The sequence below is a fragment of the Pteropus medius genome, unplaced genomic scaffold (assembly GCF_902729225.1).
Source record: "Pteropus medius unplaced genomic scaffold, Ma_sr-lr_union100, whole genome shotgun sequence".
NCBI lineage: Eukaryota > Metazoa > Chordata > Mammalia > Chiroptera > Pteropodidae > Pteropus > Pteropus medius.
This window is the reverse complement of record NW_024346062.1, coordinates 3,328,531-3,342,221: the sequence shown is the minus strand read 5'-3', so window position 1 is coordinate 3,342,221 and position 13,691 is coordinate 3,328,531. Positions and strand designations below refer to the sequence as shown.

The window sequence follows — 13,691 nt, the reverse complement described above, 5'->3', positions numbered from 1 at the left end:
GCATATGCAAGATTACAGTTTCTGTAAGAGTTAGTGAACTAAAGGTAGTGAAAGCCTACCATACCCTTCACAAATTGTAATCGTGCTATCATTAATTATATACTACCGTGTAAGGATTAAGAAAGGAGAACAGAAGAGCAGCAGATGATTAAGGAGAATCCCTGGTCCTCCACTTTATTGCTTCTGTAGTACAAATACCAGGGCTGCTCTGTGACAGCAGTGATTGTGTGACCATTCCACATGGTTCAGATCACCTGGCTTTTTGCCTGGCATAGGTATTTAGCTCAATTTTCCGTTCACATGCTGTGGGAACTGAAGTATCAGGAAAGCTCCATAGCCAGGTACTCTTGGAATTTACTTATTTTAGGTAGCAAATATTTTTAACTCTTCCTCGGTAGAGTTATACAGGAGAACATAATAAATAAGGAAACAAAATGTAGAATTTGTCAGTGGGTACCAGGAAAATCCTGGCACCAAATTTTTGATCTGTAGATTAAAAAAAACTTTATTTTAAATAAACTAAAAGTACTCCGAAATGAACTGACTTTATTAGGCTCCTTTTGGTTTTTCTCTTTTAAGTGAAAACATTAATAAACATGAATAAATCCAGTGTTTTCTATTACTAGGAATATCAAGACAAAGACTTAGGCTCAATATTTAAAAGTTAAGTGAAAGAGGAATTAAATTTAAACAATTGAATTTAATGATAATTATTTTGACTTCTTTTCCTGGAAATATGTATTGTATTTCCTTCTGGGCCTCCTTGGATAACCTGATGTACTTCTGTGCCAGAGAATCACTATATCAATGCTAAATTTTGTGTGTTCATCTGATGGACACTGCAGATTATGGTTCAAGGATGCTTGAGCCTTGGGACCCCTCGTAGGTTACTGACATTGCATGTGTGTTCTATCATTACTGCTGCACATGTTTTGTCATGGATTAAGATCTTCAAAATAACTTACGTGTTTTCAAAGCTCACTTTTAAATCTAATTTTTAAATTTCTATTAAATTATTTAATTAATTTAAGAAAGCTCTGTAAACAGTGAAGGTTTTTATAATTTAATGGGCAAACTGTTTTACCATTTAATCCTTAATTAAATATTGAACCACTTTAATAAAGTAGCCACCATACAAAGAATACCGAATAAGATATTTGGGGAAAAAGGGAGGGGGCAGAGACAGAACTCCCTCATTAAAATGACCAGCTTGTCTGTTGTAGTAAATAGTGGGGCCTATGTAAATATCTGCAGTTATTCCCAGTCACTGAAGCTGAGTTATGTTAAGGTTTAGCCATACCTGAGAAATCAAAGGTCTTTTACTGTCCAGTAGTTTAATATGAGACTCAATGGCAGCTTGGAGTAGCTCGCAGATCTCTTAGCTGGCTAAAGACTGTGAAGATATTATGTACCTGTTTAAGGGGGCATAGTGGAAAGAGGCAAACAATAAATGATCTATCCTATAATAAAACAACAGAAAAATGTCGTGACCCAGTTTGAATTGTCATTTGGGTCATGTGACATAGGGATTCTCTCTACTGGGATTAAGCACTGGCAGGGAATTCACACTCAAATGTCTGGATGAAAGTGTAAAATGATGACTTTACCTAAAAAAATAGAATTCTGGCATTTGTTTCATATGCTTTGTATTTTCAGATACCTATTTTGGAACTTCCATTGCTTCGCTTCAGCTGCTTTGCAGGAAAGTCCTGTATATAAGTGGAATTATCTCATAGGAAGAATCTATCTATATAGCTTTACCCTCCTCTAAATACTATAAAAAAATTTTTGCTATTAAAAATAAATGATATTTATTTCAATTTGTGCCTTATTAGTCTTGTATAGCTTTGTTGTTAATCATCTCTATTAATGATACAGTTAAATTTTAATCCTTTGTGAAAACATTAATTACTATGTAAACTGGTGTTCTAGGATAAAAGGGCTCGAGGTCAGATGGGTTTATGGAACAGTGCATACTGTATCTTTTTTTAGAGAGTCAGATTGTACATTAGAATGCTGTAGACTGAGAGATGCTAAAGTAAATAATTAAGTTTAATCCAGAGTTTCTTTGGAGGCCAATGATAGAATGAAGTGACAATGATGTCTGTTGCTTTGGCGCTTTTATATTTTGGCAGGCTTGTGTTGATATGACTAAAGTTAAAGTCCTCATAAGATTAGCTTAGTCAAAAATTCTTTTTCATTTGAGACATCTTCAGTGGAATCATTAAGCACAGTGACTGGCACATAGTAGATACTTAATAAAGAAAAGAATTTTTGTTCAGGTTGATTAAGGATGGGCAGTGAAATACAAAGACTTTAGAATTTGATTGTCCTCTTGTAGTGTTTAGCATTTCAGTAGAATTTTTCTTCCTCAATTGCTCCAAGAAATATGTTCTCTACATGATTTCTATGGCTTTGTCTGGCTTCACGTTTGAGGTTAAGAGGTGGAGAGTGGGTAGATGTAGAAGCCGGGAGACCCAGGATCCCAGGAACCCCAGAATCCTGAGCCCAACTACCCCAGGGACTGGAATAAAACTTTGTATGTAGGGCTGATTTTTCCTTCCATCCTTATGCATGGGGTATTTTGTCTGTGTCCTTATAGGGCTACAGCTGAAGGTGTTTCTGGATTTGAAATAATAAGACCAATTGAATTTACGTACCACCACACTATTCTATTTTACTTTAGAAATCTTGATCATTCACAACTTAGAGGGTTATATTTCTGGCTCCTTAAGTTCTACTTGAAAGGGAATGAATTCTGCTTTCATAATGTGGTCAAGTTTATCTCTTTATTAATATATCCAAAGTATTTACCAGAATAATAACAGTTACTATTTTAACCACAGTGTGCCAGGCATTGTGCTGGACACTTTACATAGATGATTTGTAATGGTCATAACAACTCCAAGAAGTAGTTACCAGATAGTTCAATTTTGCAGGCAAGATACTGTCTGTGGGGGATTTATATTGTTTTGTTGCAGTTCTTCCCATATTATTGTCTGTAATTCATTTTCCTAAGCTGGTTTTTAAAACTTTTAGTAAGGATCGAATAGATTAGAGAGTAACAGTGGGGGAAAACCACTTATTTCTCTTCTTTTTAAACTTATCCTTACTTTTTCATATTTACATATTCTTGTTTTTTACTGACCCATTGGATTAATCATTTTTGGCTTCCTGTTTTATATGTATCCTGCTTAGAAGTAACCCAATGGAACAGAAAAATGCTTGCCGAGACCAATAAATTAGTCTGCTTCGTTTCCACTTTCCCCCACTGCTTTCATTCCCATGAGTGAGTTAGGCATAGATGGGGCCATGGCAGTTGTTGCAGAGACCAGGATTATAGAAGAGATGTAAAGATTGTGATGGAGGGATAATCATTTTAACTCCCTGTCCTCCTTCTATCCTGGGCAAAACTAGTGGCACCAGAGAGCTGCCTGGAGTTCTTAGTTATTTATTTATTTTTCATGATGTGGGAATTGAAGACTGGCTATCTAAAATATTGCACTGGATATTCAGTAACAAAGACTGACACTCCATTTTACGTTACACTTGGCCATTCTTTATTTGGATTCTTGTAATTTTTTTTCTGTTTTGACCTTGAACATTTCTCAATCTAATATTTAAAGTGTGTCATGAATAAGGACATTGTAACTAATAAAATGTTAATGGTGATTTAGTTAGTTAAACCAATGGATGCCCTAAACCTATTAAAGCAGAATTCTTTTGCCAAATCCTAGAAGCTTAAATTATGTGCCAGTGCTCCTTTTGCTTTATTATTCCTTAAACTTATTGCCAGCAGATTAAAAGTGTAAAAGTTTGTTAGACTGTACTCTCAACCACTGAACTATGGAATTTTGCATTTATTATTTTATTAGAACTTGGCAAAATGCACACAGTTTAACCACACACAGTTTAAGCATGCACAGTTTAAATAAAGGCCTTTTCTCTTCCCACTTTCTTTGCTATCCATCAGCCCTTCCTTATTGCTGAAAGTAAGTTATTTATTAAAAATAGGATAACTTTTGGTATTTACTGTCTTATCCTGTTTGTTTTGAGCTAGATTGTATCATTTAAAGAAACTGATATATAAGAAATATGGAAATAGGTGAACATCCAGACAAAAAGTATTTATTAAATACTTACAGTGTACATAGCATTATATGCTATATTAGGCCACCTGTTTTATTACTTGCATATAATGTAGAAGAATTAAGCTTAATATGCTAAAAATTTTTACATTGATTTTTTATGGTTATTTTATATTAATCTTTTTTTTACTTTATGTGTATTTTCTTTGCAGTTTACTCATATTCCATGTTAGTCATAGTCTGATTATTTTAAATGGTCACGTAAATTTCCTAATATCATCTTTAAAATTTTGAGGAGATATAATACCTTGAAAAAGAAATTGAATTTAAAAAGTAGTTGGGATATAAAACATGGTGTGAAGAATTTAGTTTTCAGGAGAATATATAGATAATATTTAGATAAATAATTTTACCCGAAGGGCAAATAATTATGGTTATATTTTTAAATGTCAATATTTTTTTATTCAATACATTTTTTCTGTGATCAAGTATCATTTGGATATTTGAGTATTTATTACTGGATTAAAGGATATATACATAGGACTTGGTTCCATAGTGTAGTGGTTAGCATGTCTGCTTAACACGCAGAAGGTTCTGGGTTTACACGCCAGTGGAGCCACAGTCCATGGTCTACAGCCATGCCACCCTGAACAAGCCCGATGTCTAATCTCGGAAGCCAAGCAGGGTCGGGCCTGATTAGTACTTGGATAGGAGACCACCTAGGAAGACCAGGTGCTGTAGGCATTAAAAAAAAAAGATATATACTTATAACAACGTATATATAACTCAGTGCTTTACCTTGCCTATTTTGAGAACTTTATTCCTTCTGCAAGCATTTTTAGTGGTCTAAAACCCTCAGGCGCTGCTTTACTTTATTTTTCAAAATCTTCTGAGTAGTTCAAGAAACAATGAAAAATATTTGAGCCAGACTTTAAAGTAGTTAACTATTATTTTTACCTTTCTGTGTTTTTTTTTTTGGTTTTATTTTGAATGATGTTAATCTAGTTGAAATAGATGATCAGGCGAGTAATATTAATGACACATTCTAAGTAAATAAACACTAGGTTGTAAATTCCAATAGAAGCTGTCATAGTTTGTTGTAATAAAAACATACCTATGAGTACAACTGTTTGAGTGAATGAAATAAGTGGAACTAAAAACGAATCTGGATAATTTAGTTTGAAAGAGTTTTCTACTATAGCTAGCCTTTTCCCTGTTCCCCTGAAAAATGTTTTCAGCCCTCTATTTTATTTTTCTGGCTGGTTAAAATCAAAAGCCCTTATCACGTTATCTTGTAGCATTACCAGTGAAAGATGACTTAATATTCAAGTTTCACCTGGACAAACAATTTTTGATGGCCTGTCCTGGTTAGATATAATTTTGGCCATAGATATGTTAAGATTATTTAAAAAGGAATCCTTACTTATCTTATGTAACCTGAAGGTAAAGAAGGATCTTTTCTTCTAGATCTCTGAAATTCCGTATATTCTTCCTTAGCCATTCATCAGCATAAGTTCATAATGGATGGGGACTCTTGGGGATGTTGGGCCACCCCAACTTTTACCTACCTTCTTTACTCATATTTTTGTGTGCTTAAAGCGTATCAAATGCTGGATGCAGAATAAAATGCTGAACAAGACATGCAAGGCTCTTGCTCTTCAGCAGCTTTTATTTTTCCATAATTTCAATTTCTTAGAATAGGAAAATATGAATGAATAACTCTACATAGTGCTCCCAGTATTTAAGTAGGTTGTCTTTGAAAAGGTGGTTTGTAAATTGGCTTGTTTGGTGTAGAGAACATATCTTTAAATAGAAAATATTATAAATTATAATTTCATTCCCAGATGGTACTATAATATAGCTGAACACCAGAACTAATAATATTATGGTTTCCCATTGTCTTTGGGAATACGAGCTCCAACTGTAAGTCTAAAATTTTAAAGAATCTATTTGGCTTTACAAGAATGTTCCTTTTTTTTCTTCCTGACTTCCATACCTCCTAATTAACAGGGAGGGTTTTCACGTCTTCTCACAGACCATTGGCAGTGAGGGGAGGTTATTTCACCTACTATGCTTAGTGGCAATGGCAAAAGGAGAATGAGTATCTCCTGCAGCTGCGACAGGAAGGAGATATGGACTTCCGGGAGTTAGGGAAATGGGTGAAATATTACCTGGAGACAGATATATGAAAGATCATTTTGGAGGTGGAGAATCTTTGGCATCTAGAAAAGGAAGAATGAGAGTTTGGGAGAGATGGAATAATATTGGGATGGGGTCATGCTGGGGTTAGTTGAATTTGGTGCAACAAGGAACTGGAAGGGAATGTTTAACAATAGCTGCATGAAAGGAAACGGGAATCTTGGCAGCCTAGACAGGGGCTTGAATTTCTTAGATGCAACAGATTTGTAGGATCGACATTTGCAAGTCAGATTCTGCCTGCACACAATTTCCTTTTATTGATACTTCTTTTTTATCTGTAATATCATTAGAAAATATTCAGATGCCCATAGAGCACATGGATCAGTTTTTAAAATGTTACTTTTATGCATTTGCAATTCTTTATTAAATTTTCCTTTAAGTGACATAATCTTCTGGAATCTTTTCAAAGATAAATATTATACCATTATACCAAAAATAGTTTATACCATGTAGCATAACTAAAAACAGTGTAAAATAAAATCCATTAAAAGAAGAAAGCATTATTAAATAAGAAAATATGCCAACTAAATCTCATTTAGTCAAAGTAAAGAGAAGTTTCTAGCAATAATCCGATTAGCTTACATCAACCATCTGTTTTTGCATGTTGTCTATGTTTTCCATTTCTGGTCTAATTCCAACACTCTTGCCATTTCAGACTCTGGTTCTGATGCTTGTTCGGTCTCTTTGAAATGTGTTTTTTTGCCTTTGGTATTCCTTGTATCTCTGTTGAATGATGGACGATATGCTGGGTAAAACGAACTGCTTTAAAAAAGGTCTGTAGCAATATAGTGGAAAGGTGGGGAGGAGGGAACATTCTGTAGCCCTAGGATTGGGTCTCAGTATTTGGCGAGCCTGTGCTCCTTAACTGTGAACTTCACCAGCACTTCTCAGTTTTTTTTCCTCCCCGTAAGTGAGACAGGATGCCTAGTAGAGGCTGGAGTTGTGTATTCCCTTTCCGCAAGTGGAGGGCTAGAGCCAGCTGAAGTTGTGTATATTATTTACTCCAGGTATGTTGGACTCTGATGAAACCCCAGCAGTTTAGGCTGTAGCAGAGTTTCTCCTGAGGACAGAATGCTCTAGTGTATATCAAAATGGTTGCTTTTCCCTTCCCTCTGCTAGAAACATGGGGGGATTTTTCTCTGGTACTCAACTGGGAGAACTAGGTTGGGCTCCTGTAGGTAAAATTTATGATAGTGTGGGGGTCCCTGTATGTCGGGGTTACCCTGGAGTTTTTATATCTCAGACTTGTTCGCACTGAGCTCTTAGCAATTTGTCAATTACAGTTCAGATTTTCCTACCTTGTCACTGATTCCTGGGTAGGTTCTCACTTTGGGATTTCTGTTCCGGTTAGTTGTGTTTCTTTCTACTTCCCTGTCTATCTCTCTAGTTTTTGGGACAGTAGTTTTCTCTGTGACTTCACCTCTCTTAAGATCTACAAAAAGTTGTTGATATTTCAGTTTGTTTAGCTTTTTACTTGTTAAGCTCCTTACTTGCCAGACTGGAACTGGAAGCTTGGGCAACTTTTTATGCTTTGTAGGCACATTAATTTTATAAACAAATTCCCTGCCACATTTAGAGAAAGTGGAGAGTATTGGAATGTTGGGATATTGAAAGGAAAAGTGTTATACCGAGACTAAAGGAAACTTGAGAGAAAGATGGATGATCATACTTTTTACTTTGTAGTAATTAATCTACATATTAATTACTGAATGACTTTAAATACATTTTAAAATCGTCCTGGTTCTTAATTTTTCTCATTGAGTTCTTGTGAGGATTGATCAGATAGACTTTCCTCCTTTCCTTTTTGTTCTTTCCCTTTTTCTTTCTCTTTCCTCCCTTCCTTCCTCCTTACCTCCCTCCCTCCCTCCCTCCCTTCTTTCTTTCTTTCCTTTCTTCTTTCAGTTAACACCTACTATGTCAGAGATGTACTAGGAATGCAAAGATAATTTATAATTTTCCCAGTCTCAAGTTCTAAAAGAAAAACTAGATACAATACCCAGTGATGATTATGTATTTGCATAATTCCTGTAACAATGGTACAGTGGTGGTACAAAGAAAGGGGAAGGACATTAGAGAGAAGGTGGTGGTCAGGAAAGGTTAGATAATTAAGAAACATTGGATTAGACTCTTCAGGGAGGAGGAACCACTTTCCTGGTTTAACAGGAGGGGAGAATTCCACTCAGTAGAACTGTGCAAAGGCAGGTAGCTGTGCAACAATTAAGGAAATTGTTCAGTTTGGTTTCCCCATGGGTGTGCTATGTGGGTTGAGTTAGACGAACCTGTAGAAAGAGGCCATTGCCCAATCTGGGCAGTCCACATTTGCCACATTTGGGTATCTGGCCCTTACCCTGTAGGTGCGACCCACCAGTGACCACGGAAGCAACTTTAAGGGATTGTTGCTTTGCAATGACCTTTAGAATGACCTATGGAAAGGAGTGACAATAAGAGAAAGGAAGACCAACTTAAATACTACTATAGTAATCTTGGAAAGTGACAGTGAGGACATTGCCAAAGAAGATAGAGATGAGTCATAGATGATAGGATCCAGAATATTGAGTGACTAATTGTATATCAGGCGAGAGTAAGAAATTGAGGATGACTATCAGGTTTTCAGTTTGGACAGCTGACTGGATATGTGTCCTTAACTAAGAGGAGAAACAGAGAGGAATGTGGTGTTTAATTTGCATGGTGGGTATTCAGGTGGATATCCTCAGTTAACAGTTGAATAAATTGATCTGGAGCATTTAGCAAATTCTGAATTGAGATAGAGGTTTGGCCATGTAAATATTGACTGTTTTCTATTGACTGGCATAGTCGGTCTGAGGAAAACGTGTTGTACAAGAAGACTATGAAGTAATCTTAGAGCTTGTCAACATTTTAGAGTAGGTGGAGGAAGAAAAGCTTGTAGGAAATACAAAGCAATGGTTTAAGATATGAAGGAGAATGAGTAGAGGGTGATTTGATGTTTTAATCTAATACACTGAAGAAGTTAACCAAGAGGAGTAGTGCACAGTGATCACTTTTGACACTGCAGCAAGAACAGTTTGGAGAGAGTGGTGGGGAAGTCATCCTATGGGAAGACTGGAGATACTCAGCATATGTATTCATTAGGAGTTGATTAGGTTACATAACTGAAAACCCTAAATAGTAATAAGATTAAAATTTATTTCCTCTTAAATGAAAGAAGTCTGAAGGTTGAGAGTCTAGAGCTGAAATGGCAGTTCCATGAAGCTGTCAGGGGTCTATAGCCCTTCTACCTTTTTATTCTGGTGTTTTAGGCAGTGTGGGCTGCTGTAACAAAGCACCATAGACTGAGTGGTTTCTAAAGAACAGAAATTTATTCCTCACAGTTTTGGAGGCTGTAAGTTTGAGTGCCAGCATGCTCTGGTTCTGGTGAGGACCCTCTTCCAGGTGGTAGACTGCCAGCTTCTCTTGTATCCTCACATGGTGGAAAGCAAGCCGGCTAGGTCTGGGCTTTTCTTGTCAGGGCACTAATCTTATTTATGAAGACTTCACTGTCATGGTCATGACCTATTCATCTCCTGAAGGCTCCACCTCCAGATACTATCACTTTGGAATTAGGGTTTTAACATATGAATTGGTAGAGGGAAGGGAATACAAACATTTAATCCATTGCATCTGGCATTCCTAAAGTGATCTCATTTTCATGGTCCAAGATGGAGGCTGAAACTCTAGCCATCACACCCACCTTACAGACTGGTAACAGGATGAGGGGATGTAGAAGAAATGTACCCCCTTGTGTAAGTCTTACAACTTCAATCTATATCTTTGACCAAAGTTAAGGCAAGTGAACACACCCGACTCGAAGGAAATAGAATATTATCTTTTAGCTGAGGAATAATATGTCCAGCTTAAAATTTGGTTTCTTACTACTCAGCTGAGGGACCTTGGAAGCAACTAACAGTCTCTGCTAGAAAAGAGGTTAAAATTGTTTGTGTGTTTGTTTAGGTGGGGTTGGGGGGACAAGAATTGAAACTTATTAAAGCTCTGTAAATTTAGCTAATCTGCTGTTTTGGAACATGATATTTCTCCTGGATATTACTGTGGATAATCAAAAGGATCTTTTAAAAGATAGAAGAATAGATTATGCACCTAACAGTGTTTTGATCTACAAACCATTCTGCTTTCAAACACATTTAATTTTGCAGTTATTTAAGGAAATCAATTAAGGAAGGTAGATCTCTGCTAAAATATTATGCTTAAATTCTATAAATTATATTTTGATATGCCAAGAAAACACTGAAATGGCATAGTAATCTGATTTAGTACCATGAACCTATTATAACACATTTTATATTTAGCTGACTTTGTAATTGTCAATATTAGTGTAGTTTATCCCCTTCAACTGTTTTTGAATAAAAAGTATGGTTTCTAATTATAAGGTAGATTAGGTTAAAAGGATTAAACTAATATAGGATATAGCACTTCTCTACTCTTTGAAAACCTAACATCTGGGGGAATTTGGAAAGAGTAAATGTGTTTAAAAATTGCATATTCTTTCAGATACAGTTTTATAGTAATGCACAGTACCTCTTTCCGTTTATTAACTGGAATTCTGCTTGTCTGATTTTACCCATCAAACCAACTTCTCTGGAGTCAGTTGAATAACCTTTGACAGGTAGCCCCAGATTTTTCCCATTGGTATAGTTAGCATGCTTTTATCTCACATTTTTGGTTTGGAAATTTTGGAACATTGGTCCACACTGATCTATAGGAACCACACACATATTCTTGAGAGACAGTTTTCTTAATGTTTGAGTAGACGAGCAGGGTGGTAGGAGAGATGGTTGTGCTGGCAATTGCCTTAGGTTCAGCTTTGACAGATGAGCTTGCCATTTCTCTGTCCTTTACTTGGTCACACAGTGGTATTTCCTGAGTGGTATAATTTCGTCCAGGAACATATTGAATCGTGATGTTTTACAGTATTTTTCTAGATGTAGTGGACTAAGTTTTCAGAGCCATACATCCTAATTACAACTCTTCTACCAAATAGTTCCATTGATCTGGAGTCACCCAGTTGCTCTGTCTGGGCTATGTCTTAATAATAATAGAATTATTTAATCTTATACTTGGGAGATATTTTAAAGGTCATTTGGTCCAAACTTTATTCAGTGAATAAAGCCCCTGCTGTATCCCCAGCTTCAACCTGTACCTTTACTTTTTCAGAGTTTGGACACTCACATTTCCCAGCCCCAAAATGGTTTCCAACTCATAACATTTTTGGATAGCTGTAATGGTTACAAAAAAAAAAAAAAAAAAAAAGAAAAAAGTTTTTGGTATATAGAGTTCCAATTTACCTTCTTATCACTTTAACTCATTGGTTTTAGTTCCACCTTCTCTTGCCATATGAACTAAGACCAATCCCTGTAATAGCTGACAACCTGTTAAGTATTTGAGCAGAGTAGTCAAATACACTATTAATTCATATTAAACTCTCAACCAAAGCCTGTCTTTTCACATGGGCTGTTGTTATCAAGTAATATATATCTATCTTGTCTAAGGTTTTTGATTTAAGCACAGGATTTTATATTTATTTTTATTAAGTTGACCTTATCAGATTTACTGCAGTGTTTCTGAGTGCCTATTCTTTGGGGATACTAATTCAGGAACCTAGATAACATGTTAGTTATCTCCTTAGTTTTATTTTTGGATTTGATGATTATGCTGTGATTGCTTATCTAAAATCAAGGAGTTAGTTTGATTATTTCCATCTGGGCTTAAGTCAAGATCTTTTAGTTCACTCTATTTTCATTAATTTAGGGACTCATGGGTGTTAAATACTTCTTAGTGCAATCGATTGGAAATTAGTTATCCAGAGATTAATATAGAAGAGGTTCATGGTATGTTTAATCCCTTTTTTCCTCCCCTCTGTTTTTCTCTTTTATCTATTGATTATTTTGGCTTCTTATATAGAGATATATTTTAAAAAATTATTTTAAATACAAATATAACAAGAATCAGGATAACTTTAAATTTGAAAAATATTGATTCCATTTTATGATATTTTAAAGAATTGTGGGATTTTGCTTGTTTTTGAATACAAAATAAATTTCTATATTTCGAAGTTTTTCATGTAACCTAAATTTATAATTAGGAAGTGCCATAGGAAATGCCATCTAGATGAACATTTTTTCCAATTATAGATGCACATAGTGAAGCTCATTTTAATGAGCTGAAAAAAATTAAGACAACTGTGAAGAAATTTTTAATAAAATAACTAGAAGCTGCTACTAAATAATTAATAAAATACTGTCATAAGTGAAAACATTTTATGTTATAAAACATTATACATATAAGTTGCTATTATTACTATATTATATTCCATAATAGAATGAAAGTTTTCTATTCCATATTGGTATATAAAATATTTTTTGAAACCATTTTATTTTCAAGTACATAGAGAATTTTATTTTGTCCATCAGTGTCCATATAATATACAGGCATATCTTGTTTTATTGTGCTTTGCTTTATTGTGCTTTGCACATATTGCGTTTTTACAAATTGAAAGCTTGTGGCAACCCTATGTTGAGCAAGTCCATTGGCACCATTTTTCCAATAGCATTTGTTCACATCATGTCTGTGTCATCTTTTGGTAATTCTCACAATATTTTAAACTTTATTATTATTATTATTATTAATTTGTTATGGTGATATATAATCAATGATCTTTGATGTTATTGTAGCTGTTTTGGGGCACAATGTACCATACTGACCTATGACAGCCAATTTAACAGATAAATGTTGTGTATGTTCTGACTGCTCCACTGACTGGCCATTCCCCCCATCTCTCTTCCTTTCCTTGGGCCTCCCTGTTCCCTGAGACACAACAATATTGAAATTAGGTCACTTAATAACCCTACAGTGGCCTCTAAGTGTTCAAATAAAAAGAAGACTAGCATGTCTCTCACTTTAAATCAAAAGCTAGAAATGATTAAGTTTAGTGAGGAAGGCATGTCAAAAGCCAAGATAAGCTGAAAACTAGGCCTCTTATGCCAAACAGTCAAGTAGTGAATGCAAAAGAAAAGTTCTTGAAGGAAATTAAAAGTGCTACTCCAATGAAAACACAAAAGATAAAAAATGAAATAGCATTATTGCTGATCTGGAGAAAGCCTTAATGATCCGGATAGAAGATCAAATCAGCCACAACGTTGCCTTAAGACAAAGCCTAATGTAGAGAAAGGCCCTAATTCTCTTCAATGTTATGAAGGCTGAGAGAGGTGAGGAATTTGCAGAAGAAAAGTTTGAAGCTAGCAGAGGCTCATGAAGTTTAAGGAAAGAAGCTGAATCCATAACATAAAAGTGCAAGGTGGAGCAGAAAGTACTGACGTTGAGGCTATGGCAAATTATTAGGAAGATCTAGGTAAGTTAATTAAAGAAGGTGGC

At 35.3% G+C, this 13,691-nt stretch overlaps 1 protein-coding gene and 1 pseudogene across 6 annotated transcripts in view; both read left to right on the top strand.

The window, feature by feature from the left end:
- SSBP2 (single stranded DNA binding protein 2) overlaps positions 1-13,691 on the top strand; it is a 245,763-nt gene that overhangs the window by 42,265 nt on the left and 189,807 nt on the right. The window lies entirely within an intron of this gene.
- LOC120612616 (uncharacterized) lies at positions 4,717-4,832 on the top strand (annotated as a pseudogene).